At 40.6% G+C, this 12,318-nt stretch overlaps 1 pseudogene; it reads left to right on the top strand.

The window, feature by feature from the left end:
- The first annotated feature begins 5,820 nt into the window (after nucleotides 1-5,820).
- LOC141498520 (claudin domain-containing protein 1 pseudogene) lies at nucleotides 5,821-6,973 on the top strand (annotated as a pseudogene).
- The last annotated feature ends 5,345 nt before the right edge of the window (nucleotides 6,974-12,318 follow it).

Raw genomic sequence — 12,318 nt, 5'->3', positions numbered from 1 at the left:
GCATGAGATTTTCTTTTTTGAAGGGGAACATAAAAAAATTATAGTCTAAGTTGTAATTATCACACACAGAAGGATCCTCCTCATTTCCTTCCTCATGTCTCAACTACTGCCATGGTTTCCCAGTTGGATTCCATGCTTTCAGGAATTCCTCTGCTTCCTCCCATTCTATCTTAGAATATATCTACTAATTCAGTGTTCCTCAAACATGGTTTTCATCTTGCCACTTCCTCACTCAAGGTTCCAGCAGTCACAAGTGAAACACAAGCTTCTCCTTCAAGGCTTCCCTTATTCGACTTGTCTTCTTCCACAGCCTCCTTTCTGGTTGCTCCTCCCTTATTTGGACCATCCAGTCAGCCTCGCTGATTTGGGATCTTTCCCACAACTTAAGCCTCCCTATCTTTTGAATATGCCATTCCTCCTACCCAATAATAATGTTTGTTATAGCTACCATTAAAGAGCATTTTAAAGATTATAAAATGCTTTAAATGTATCAGTTCTGTTGAATTTCACAATATCCCAAAGAGGTAAGTACTTAAGCACAGTTAAGAGACTTTCCCAGAGTCAAGCAATAAGCAAAATATTAGAGATAGAATTTGAACTCAGATTCTTCAGGTCAAGTACTCTATGCATATTTATATGCCAGAGTACCCTCCTGGGGTTACAATGGTTGGAGCAGTGACTGAAGTTCAGGCAGTTAGACAAGATTGAATTGAACCATTTATAAGTTCTGTTTTTGAGACTTAGCTTGAAATTAATAAGTTGAATTATCCAAGAAACCTAAAACCACTCTGGACCCCTGTGTACACTTTGGGCTCAATATATACAAACAGTGATTTTCATTTGACATTAACATAGCTGAATTGTCTTATTTCATGGCAGTTGGGAATTTTTGATGGGCTAATCTTCATTCTGTTTGATATGGTCCCTGAAAAATATTGGTGACCTGAACCTCAAGCAGAGGAATCACATCCATTCAGTCTCAAATCTACCAGTTGTCATTATTTTTTCAGCATCCCATTTCTAACCTGAGCAGTTCAGACTATAAGGGAGAACAACTGATGCTTTGTTCCACTGAGTCTTTGTTGTTATATGAACCATAAATAGTAATGTGAATGCTCTAATTACTACAAATGGTGATGCTTAGAAACTTGCTAACTACTCCAAGCACTAACCTCTAATTGGTCCAGTTTAGCCTTAAAGAGATAGGTCTTATTCAGTTTAACCAATATTTTTGAAGACACTCTATGCTAAGGATGTAGAGTTTCAGAAGAAGCCTTCTGAACTACTGATGCCCTATCTCACAGTGATTTCATTGTTCCAGATGAGGGAAGTTTTTTGGTTTCTTTTTGAGTCTTTGCTTTGATCCTGGAAGATTTCTAGTACTTCCTGTCCAGCTGGAAGCAACCTTTCTTAAGAATTGAGACCTGAGAAACCAGGAAATGCAGAAACCTGTGAAAACACTTAAGTTGCCTAAAGGTCTATCTGAATTTAGTTTGAAATTTCTCACATGACTCTTCCTTAGTCCTAAAAATCTGGGAGGAAGAATACCTGAATCCATACAAAATCTTAGGTTATAAACCACATGGGCTTCAGAAATTGACAGGAGGAGATGCTTAAAATGGGGCAAGTAGAAGTTCCATTTGCTACTTTGTCTAAAGACCAAGATAGGTGGGAATAAAGACCAGATTATATATTTATAGAGCACCCACAGACTACAGAAGCACAAAACATTCAGACAGATACCAACGGGATTGTTTTGTGTTAGCAATTCTCATGAGGCTTAAATAATATTTGCATAGTGCTTTAAGATGTGCAGTGTGATTATCTTATTTAATCTTTGCAACAACCCTGGAAAAGATATTCCTATTTTACAGATGAGGAAACCGAGACTTAAAAGAGCTGTAAACTCAAAAATGTCGGAGTTGCTACTTTAAAATTTGAAAAGACATTTTTTTTCATTTTATTTTATATAAACATCAAAAAGACCATCTGCGGACATCTTACTTTGATGCGGGCAAGAGGAAAGGAATAGAAGTGGGAGGATGTCTTCTAACATTAAAATATTTACAGTTTACAAAACCATTTCAGGCATATGATTTTAATTGATGCTTCCAGAAACCCTATGAGGCACATAAATTGTAAGGCAATAAAAGAAAAGTAGAGGAGGCCTAAGTCCAAGAGTCAGAGGTAGGATTCAAATCTAGATCTGACTTCAAGTATCCTTTTTGCTATATATACCACAGATATATGTGCACACACACACACACACACACACACACACACGAACTCTGAAATTTCCTTTTCTGGTCACAGTCTTATTCAGTTAGAAACATTAGACTGGCACTACCCTTAAACACTAAGAAAACAAAAAGAGGCAAAGGATGGTCACTGTCCTCAGGGAATTTATAACTTAATAGGGGGAGACAACAAGCAAATAAATATATATATATATATATATATATATAGATATATATATATACACACACACACACACACACACACACAAACACACACACACACACACACACACACACACACACACAAGCTATACTTAGGTCAAAAAGGAAATAAAAAATGGAAGTCACTAGAATTAAGAGCCATTAGAAAAGTCTTCCTGTAGACAAGATTTTAGTTGGGACTTGAAAGAAGCCAGGAAGTGAAAGTGAATATAAGGAGAGAGTGTTTCAGGCATGGGGAACTAAGATGAGTATCTTGTTTGGGGGGGGGTGTTTTTTTGTTTTGTTTTTTTAGGTTTTTGCAAGGCAAATGGGGTTAAGTGACTTGCCCAAGGCAACACAGCTAGGTAATTATTAAGTGTCTGAGATCAGATTCAAACGCAGGTACTCCTGACTCCAAGGCCAGTGCTTTATCCACTATGCCACCTAGCCACCCCAGATGAGTATCTTGTTAATGAAATAGCAAGGAAGGTCAATATCCTGGATGGAAGAATATCTGGCAGAAAATAAGATGTAAGAAGATGGAAAGGTAGGGATGGACAGGGGTTATGAAAGTCTGAATGTCAAATGAGATATAATATTTGACCTTTGAGGTGACAGGGTGCTATTAGAATTTAGTGAAGGGTAGGAACAACATGATCAAACATACACTTTAGAAAAAAATTATCTTGGCATCATGTAGAAACTGGATTGGAGTGGGGAGAGACTTGAGGAAGAGAGACCAAATAGAAGATGAAAGGTAATGAAAGCCTGAAGTAGAGTTATGACTGTATGGATGCAGGGAAGAAGATATTTATAAGAAATGCCATAAAAATAGAAAAAGATTTTGCATAGATTGGATACATGCAATGGATGAGTTGATGGGGTAATTGAGGTAAATTATGTAACTGAAAGGATGGTGGTACTCTCAATAATGATAGGGAGGGGCAGCTAGGGGCTGCAGTGGATAGAGCACCAGCCCTGGAGTCAGGAGCATCTGAGTTCAAATCTGGCCTCAGACACTTAATGATTACCTAACTGTGTGACCTTGGGCAAGTCACTTAACCCTCATTGTCTTGCCAAAAAAATAAATAATGACTGGGAAGTTCAGAATTGGGAAGATTTAGGGCAAGAGAGAAGATGAGTTTGATTTTGGATATGCCAAATTTGAGATGATTACAGCACATTCAGCTCAAGATGTCCACAAGATTGGAGATACACAACTATAACAATAGAAGTTAGGGATAGATATATAGATCGGAGAGTCATCTTCACAGAGATAATAACTGAACCTATGAGAAATGATGGAGTCCATCAATAAGATAGTCTAAAGAGAGAAGAGAGTTTAGGACAAAGCACCAGGGGAGACACTCACAGATGGCATAATCCAGATGAAGAACTATCAAAGGAGACTGAGGAGTCTCAGACAGAAAGGAAACCCAGGTGAGAGCAGCAGCACAAAACAGAGAAGAATGAGTATGCAGAAGGTGAATGATAGTGCCAAAATCTATAGAGAGGCAGCTAGGTGGTAGTGTAGATAGAGCACCAGTCTTGGAGTCAGGGGGATGGAAGTTCAAATCCAGCCTCAGTCATCTGACTAACTGTGATCTTGGGCAAGTCACTTAACCCTGATTGCTTCACATCCAGGACCATTTCCAGTCATTCTGATCCATATTTGGCCACTGGCTCCAGAGGAGAAAGTAAGGCTGGTGACTTACCACAGCACCCCCTCATACAAATTCACACATTTGACATGGCATCACTTCCTTAATGTCATGATCTTCTTTGAAAATGAAGGACAGGGGTGGCTAGTGGCGCAGGGGATAGCGCACCGGCCTTGGAGTCAGGAGTACCTCAGTTCAAATCCGACCTCAGACACTTAATAATTACCTGGCTGTGTGGCCTTGGGCAAGCCACTTAACCCCATTGCCTTGCAAAATCTAAAAGAAAAAAAAAAAGAAAATGAAGGACAGGGTAGCTAGGTGGCATAGTGGATAGAGCACTGGCCTTGGAGTCAGGAGTACCTGAATTCAAATCTGGCCTCAGACACTTAATAATTACCTAGCTGTGTGGCCTCGGGCAAGACACTTAACCCCATTGCCTTGAAAAATCTAAAAGAAAAAAAATGAAGGATAAAAAATTTTTTTAAGAAGTCAAGAAGAGGCGGAGCCAACATGGCGACAAGAAGGGATTGAAACTTCGAAACTAAGGACTCTAGCTAAACTTTCGAGAGACAGAACCCACAGAGGGACCCAACGAGGCAGTTCTCCTACTCAGGGTAACCTGGAAAAAAGCAGAAAGGCTCTGCTCCCCAGAGTCAGAGGGGTAGCCCGCCAGAGGGGTGGGCCGCCAGAGCAAAAGAACTTCAGCCTCCCAGAGGCAGACCCAGGGTGCTGGGAGCCCCAGCTCACAGCAGCGGGGGAGTCTCCTGAGCTGCACCCCGGGGAGCACCGGGAACAAAGTGGGGGAACAGCGGGGGACGTCTGCCAGAATTAGCACATGAAGCCCAGCCCTCAGGGCACACAGGAAGCAGAGTGGCCAAGGCAGTCCAGATCCAGGAAACAGAAGCAGGCAGGGCATAAGCCCATTGAACCTAGGGAGGGGAGTGAAGAGAGAGACTGCCAAGCTCTGCCCCTGGAACAGGACTCTGGGGTTCTGACCACATTCAGATCCTGATCCCAGTCTAGGACCCCCACACAACAGCAGGGCCCCCCCACCTCAGCCCCGTGGCAGAGGGGGGCGCATATGGTCATTCACAGACTAGGAGGGAAGACAGAGCCTCACACACTGAGACCTTTGTGGAAGTGTCCCAAAAGCTCAGGAACCACCCCAAAAACAGGCTAAGGCTAGGAAAAGGAGCAAGCAGAGAAACAAGAGGAACACCATTGAGAAATATTTTGCCTGTGAGCCCAAGAAGGATCAAAACATTCAGTCTGAAGATGAGGAAGCACAAGCTCCTGCATCTAAAGACTCCAAGAAAAACAGAAATTGGGCTCAGACTAGGACAGCTCAAAAAAGACTTTGAAAATCAAATGAGGTAGTTAGAAGAAAAACTGGGAAAAGAAATGAGAGAGATGCAGGAAAAACATGAAAATGAAGTCAACAGCTTAGTCAAGGAGATCCAAAAGAATGCTGAATAAAATAGCATGCTAAAAACCAGCTTAGGTCAAATGGATAGAATAGTTCAAAAAGTTATTGAGAAGAATGCTTTAAAAAGCAGAATTAGCCAGATGGAAAAAGTGATAAGAAAGCTCTCTGAGGAAAACTAATCCTTCAGACAAAGAATAGAACTCAGGGAGATTAATGAATTTACAAGAAATCAGGACTCAATACTTCAAAACCAAAAGAATGAAAAATTAGAAGAAAATGTGAAACATCTCATTGAAAAAACAACTGATATGGAAAACAGATTTAGGAAAGATAATTTAAAAATTATTGGAATAGGCAGGAAGTGCGGGATGGTGGTGGCCCAGGAGGATGGGCGCAAAAAAAACCTGAATGCCAGAATGGATAACCGTTTTGCTACAGCATTAGTAATTGCTTGTGTGCTCAGCCTCATTTCTACCATCTACATGGCAGCATCAATTGGCACCAATTTCTGGTATGAATATCGAAGTCCAGCACCAGAAAATGTTAGTGATTTAAACACAATCAAGGATGAATTTTTCAACAGCAATCCTAACAAAAACACTTACAATGACTTACTTTTCTGGTATAATGGCACAATGGAATTGTGGAGAAGGTGTATCACTGTGCCCAACCACACACCTTGGTATAGCTCTCCAGAAAAGACAGAGTCATCTGACTTGACCACAGAGTGTTTCAGCTTTACACTATCAGATCAGTTCATGGAGAAGTTTGTAGAGCCTGGAAACCACAATACTGGGATTGATCTACTCCGAACCTATCTTTGGCGCTGCCAGTTCCTTTTACCTTTTGTTAGCCTAGGTTTGATGTGCTTTGGGGCTTTGATTGGATTTTGTGCTTGTGCCTGCTGGAGTTGTATCCTATTGCCACAGGAGTCCCTCATTTTCTTGCAGGTCTGTGTACACTGGGCTCAGTCAGTTGTTTGTTGCTGGTATTGAACTACTTCATCAGAAGCTGCGGCTGCCTTAGAACGTGAAGGGTGAATTTGGATGGTCCTTCTGCCTGGCTTGTGTCTCGGCTCCTTTGCAGTTCATGGCTGCTGCACTCTTCATCTGGGCAGCCCGCACCAACCGAAAAGAGTACACATTAATGAAGGGCTATCGGGTGGCTTAGAGAGGTTCTTCCTTCAATTACAGTTTGCTACACTACAGTATTTTTAATGTCCATCTTTTATTCTCATATCTTTCTCCTCCCTCCCCTGCCTTCCCTGCCCCCCCCCCCTTACCCCTTCTCTCCCTCTGTGGATATAATTCCATTCTGGAAGTTTATTTTCATTGTTTTCTTTAAATTTGTACAGTACATCACACCTTTCATATGTCCAAAAAGATCTAGGTCCTAATCCAGAATAAGAGATTAGTAGATAAAGAGCATAAATAAATTTAGGTGAAAGTATCTGCTACCTGAAGTAAAGGTAATGTCACAATCTTTATGTTGTATTAGAAGTCTGTTTTGATTATTATAACCTCTTTAGTTTGACTGTTGTGTAGAACCTATCATCCAAGAATATTAATGCTATTTTCAGATGTTAAACTTTTATTTGATGGAGAAAAGATAGTCATATTTCTCTAACCTTACAAGTGTAGCTTCATCTAAGGTGACTACAGTGACTCTTTTAAATTGCACTGTGCACAAACTTTTTGAGCAAGGATGCAAAAATAGATAGAAAATAAAAGCTTTGTTTATGGATCTGTATTTTCAGTATGGGATGTTAGCTCAAAGAGCTAACTTTTTACTTCCTTCAAAATTTCACTGTCCTGGCTCAAAAGAGAACAGTGCTTTCTAATAGTGTGTGGGGGTCAGGGAACTGAATCCCCCAGCTGCCATCTAAGTCAGTTAAATACTCCCTCAGAACATTTATCCAGAAGAAGGTTATTCCTCAAGATCCAAGGCTTTGGCTATCTATTGGCTATCTATTAACAACTGTGGTCTTTATTTCCTGTGATGGAATGAGGTGCCTTTCCCCACCCAGACCTCTCTCTTCATGGACATCTCAGCATTGTTTAATTTCTTCTAATTCAGTTATTTTTATAAATGTGTATAAACTTTTGAACTTTTAAAATATTATTTATTTATTCCATTTATGTAGATCATGGCAGATTTTTTAAAGAAAATGTAACATAGTAATTTCTTACCATGTCCCAAATCTGTTGTTTAAAAAATAAAATCAGATCAGAAAAGAAAAGAAAAGAAAAAAAATTATTGGAATACCTGAAAGTCATGATCAGGAAAAGAGCCTTGACATCATTTTCAAAGAATTACTACAGAAAAATTGCCCTGATATCCTAGAAGCAGAGGGCAAAATAGAAATGGAGAGAATCCACTGATCCCCCTGAGAAAGAGATCCCAAAAAACCAACTCCTAGGAATATTATAGCCAAGTTCCAGAACTCCCAAGTCAAAGAGAAAATATTACAAGCATCCAGAAGGACACAATTCAAATACCATGGAGCTGCAATCAGGATCTCACAGGACTTAGCAGCAACTACATTAAAAGCTCGTAAGGCTTGGAATATAATATACCAGAAGGCAAAAGAGCTTAGAATGCAACTGAGAATCAACTACCCAGCAAAACTGAATATCCTCTTCCAGGGAAAAAGATGGACTTTCAGTGAACAAGGGGAATTTCAAATGTTTCTGTTGGAATGGCCAGAGCTGAACAGAAGGTTTGATCTTCAAATACAGGGCTCAGGTGAAGCATAGAGATTGGAGGAGAAGGGAAAAATATGACAGACTTAATGATGATGAACTGCATGTATTCCTGTATAGAAAAATGACAGTGATAATACTCATATGAACCTTCTCAGTTAATAGAGCAGGTAGAAAGAGCTTTTATAGATGAAGCACAGGAGAAAGCTGAATTTGAAGATAAAATATGGTATAAAAATGGAGTCAATAGGAAAAAAAGGGAAACGTAATGGGAGAAAGAAAAAGGAGAGGGGGAATAGGCCAAGATATTTCATATAATAAGATTTTTCTTTATTACAATGAGCTATTGCAATGATATGGAAGGGGGGAAGGCAAGGGGGAGGAAACAGCATATATACTCAATAGGGTATAGAGATCTGGAGTAAGAAGGAGGGGGGGACGGGGGAAGGGGTGGGGATGTGAATGAAGGAGGAGAGGATGGACCATGGGGGAGAGTGGTCAGATATAGCACATTTTCTTTTTTATTTCTTGCAAGGGGCTGGGATTGGAAGGCCTGTCCAGGACCATAGGGCCAGGTGGAAGCTGGGCCTAAGGGGTGGTATGGGGGTTTGGGGCCTCTTGGCCCCAGGACCAGGGATCTGTCTGCTGCGCCACTCAGCTACCCTACAGCAGAGTCAGAGTGAAAGGAGAGAGAAAAATATAGTACATGGTAGTGGAGAAATATGAAAGGAGGGAGTTGCAAACAGCAATGGCAATGGTGGAAAAATATGGAAGTAACTTTTGTGATGAACTTATCATAAAAAATGTGATCCACCCACAAAGCTGGTGGTATTGGAACACAGACTGAAGCACATTTTTTATTATTATTATTGGGGGGGGGGTGCAGGGCAAATGGGGCTGGGTGCCCTGCCTGGAGCCGCATAGCAGGGTGATCGTTGGGTGTCTGAAGCCGGATTTGCACCTGGGTGCTCCTGGCTCAAGGGCCAGTGCTCTGTCTGCTACCCAGCTGCCCCTACTATTATTACTATTTTATTTTATTTTAGGTCTTTTTTTTCCCTTTTTATGGTTTTTGCGGGGCAGTGGGTTTGGGATGGCTTGCATATCACACACCTGGGTGATTGTTGGGTGTACGGGGCTGGATATGGGCTCAGGTGCTCTTGGCTCCAGGACTGGTGCTCCGTCCACTGTGCCACCTGGCCATACCTACAATTATTACTATTATTTTTTTTTATTTTAATTTTGATTTTTTCCTCTCCCTTTTACTTTATCGCTCAAGCAAGTCTATATTTTTGGGGGGAGGGGGTATTTTGTTTACTCTTAAACAAGAATATTTTATTAATGCATAAAAACATTTGTACAAAATGAGAATATACAAATATTAAATTTAAAAAAAAAAACATGAGAAACCTTGGAAATTCGATCAGCAAAACCCAGAAAGAGAAGCTAGAAGAAGAACACCTACCAAGAAGGTCTGTCTCTGGGAACTGTGGGTGAACCAGGAGACAAGAGCAAAGGATCAGAGTGGGGACAGCAGGTGGGGGAAGCCAGAGGGCCAGCCTCAGCCATAGAGACTTCATTGAGCAGCGGGAGCGAGATCCAACTTTAGCTGTGAAGTCTTTGGGTGGGGGTGGGGGGGCAGTACAGGAGGGTGATTTCCAGCACAGGGGCTCAGAACAAACCTGGAGTACAACCAGCTGGGCCAGGGACCTGAGTTCCATACTTTCAGCAGAGTATACTTTGCCCAGAGCAAACAATAAACAACCCCCACCCCCTCAGAGCAATAGAATTCACTCAACAGAAAGAGATTAACTCCCTCCCCCAGGACCTAGGCCACTGTTCAAGGTCAACTCAGACCCTGCTGCTGAGGACCTCAAGCACTCCAGAGAAAGCAACCAGAACCCCCTACTGACTGGACCTTGGAATTACTAAGCCAAGTGAACAAAGCCTCTAGGATATTCAAAAGCAAACCTCTGAGAGCCAAGTCCCCCCCCACCCCCCACCCCCACCAACACAAAATCCTAGAAAGATGAAAAAAGGTTAGAGGAAGGGGGGCCCATTGAAAAATACTTAGAAGGGACAGATTCTAACCCAGAGAGATGTAGCACTGCTGAGAATATGAATTGATATCCAGCCAAGAAAGACTTCCTTGAAGAAATCAGGAAGGAGTTTAAAAATCAATTGGAAAAATTGAGAAAAGAAACACAAGAGAAATTTAACACATTGCAAGAGAAATTTAACATCCCACAGCAAGAAAAAAAATCCTTGGAAAATATAATTGTACAAATACAAAATGATAATAGATAATAGATCTTCAATTGGGCAAATGCAAAAAAGAAAATGACTCTAAAAACTACACTTGGGCAAATGGAAAACTTCAAAAATAGAACTGACCAACTGGAAAAGGAGTTGCAAAAGATAAATGAAGAAAAATCTTCTCTAGAAAAAGGAATGGAATCAACAGAAACCAATGACTTCATGTGACAACAAGATTGTGTTAAACAACACCAAAAGATCAAAAAAAATAGAGGAAAATGTAAAATACCTCATTAGAAAACTGCAGACCTGGAGAACAGATCAAGATGGGAGAACCTGAGAATTATAGGCCTTCCTGAAAACATTGAAGAGGAAAAAAAAGTCTGGACTTAATATTACATATTTAGTGATGGAAAATTGCCCTGATATCATGGAATTAGAGGGCAAAATAGTTATTGAAAGAATACATCAATCCCCTCCAGAAAGAGACCCTAAAATGAAAACACCAAGGACTGTTGTGGCCAAATTCCAGAACTATCAGATAAATAAAAAATTCTGCAAGCAGCCAGAAAGAAAACATTTAAATACCAAGGAGCCACTGTAAGGATTATGCAGGACCTGGTCACAACAACATTAAAGGATTGAAGGGCCTGGAATGAGATATTCCAAGGATCAAGGGAGCTTGGAATGCAGCCAAGAATCCACTACACAGCAAAGCTGAGCCTTCTCTTCTAGGGGGAAAAAAATGGACATTTAATTAAATGGGAGACTTAAAAGATTTCATGGTGAAAAGACCATGGCTAAATAGAAAATTTGGACATCAAACAGGAGGTTCAAGAGACATATGAAAAGGTATTTAAAAAAACTTCTATCCAATAAGATAAAACTGACTATATGCACACTTTGGAGAAAGAATCTCATAACTCTTGAGAATTATAACTCTATTAGAGAGAATATACATAGCCAGAAGTGATGGACACTCATAATTTTTCTGTGACTCAATGATTTTAAAAAATATCTCCTTAAAAGGGGGGACAGTAAGGAGAACGGAGGATGGAGGGAGACTGAATGTGATAAATCTCATTACATCAAGAGGTACAAAAGATCAGGTGTAATTGAGGGGAAAAAGGGAGGAGGTGAGAACCATGTGAATCTTCAACTTATCAGACTTGGCTTAAAGTTAACTTAGACAGGGCAGCTAGGTGGTGCAGTGGATAGAGCACCAGCCCTGGAGGCAGGAGTACCTGAGTTCAAATCTGGCCTCAGACACTTAATAATTACCTAGCTGTGTGGCCTTGGGCAAGCCATTTAACCCCATTGCCTTGCAAAAACTAAAAAAAAAAAGTTAACTTAGACACATTTCATTAAGAAACTTATCTTACCTTTTAAGCATTAAAAAGGGAAAAGGGGAGGGGGGACAGAGACAGGGAGGGGGAGAAAAAGGGGAACTAGCAGAAGGAAGGGAAGAAGGGGAAAGGGGAAAAAGAAGGGAGGGGGATTGATATAAGAGGGCAAACACACTGAAGGGGGTGGTATTCAGAAACAAAACACTGGGGAATATGGATAAAGGGGAAAAGGGGGAAAATACAAACAGAAGGAAGATAGCATAGAGGGCAATAAAGAGTTAGTAATTATAACTTTGAATGTGAATGGGATGAGCTCTCCCCTAAAATGTAAGTGGATAACAGAGTGGATTAAATGCCAGAATCCTACAATATGCTGCTTACAAGAAACTCATTTGAAGCAGAGAGATACATATAGAGTAAAGGTAAAAGGTTGGAGCAGAATATATTTTGCTTCAGTTGAAGTGAAAAAAGCAGGGGTATCAATTCTTATCT

Source organism: Macrotis lagotis, chromosome X (assembly GCF_037893015.1).
Source record: "Macrotis lagotis isolate mMagLag1 chromosome X, bilby.v1.9.chrom.fasta, whole genome shotgun sequence".
NCBI classification, from domain to species: Eukaryota; Metazoa; Chordata; class Mammalia; order Peramelemorphia; family Peramelidae; genus Macrotis; species Macrotis lagotis.
This window is presented reverse-complemented; position numbering and strand designations above follow the sequence as displayed.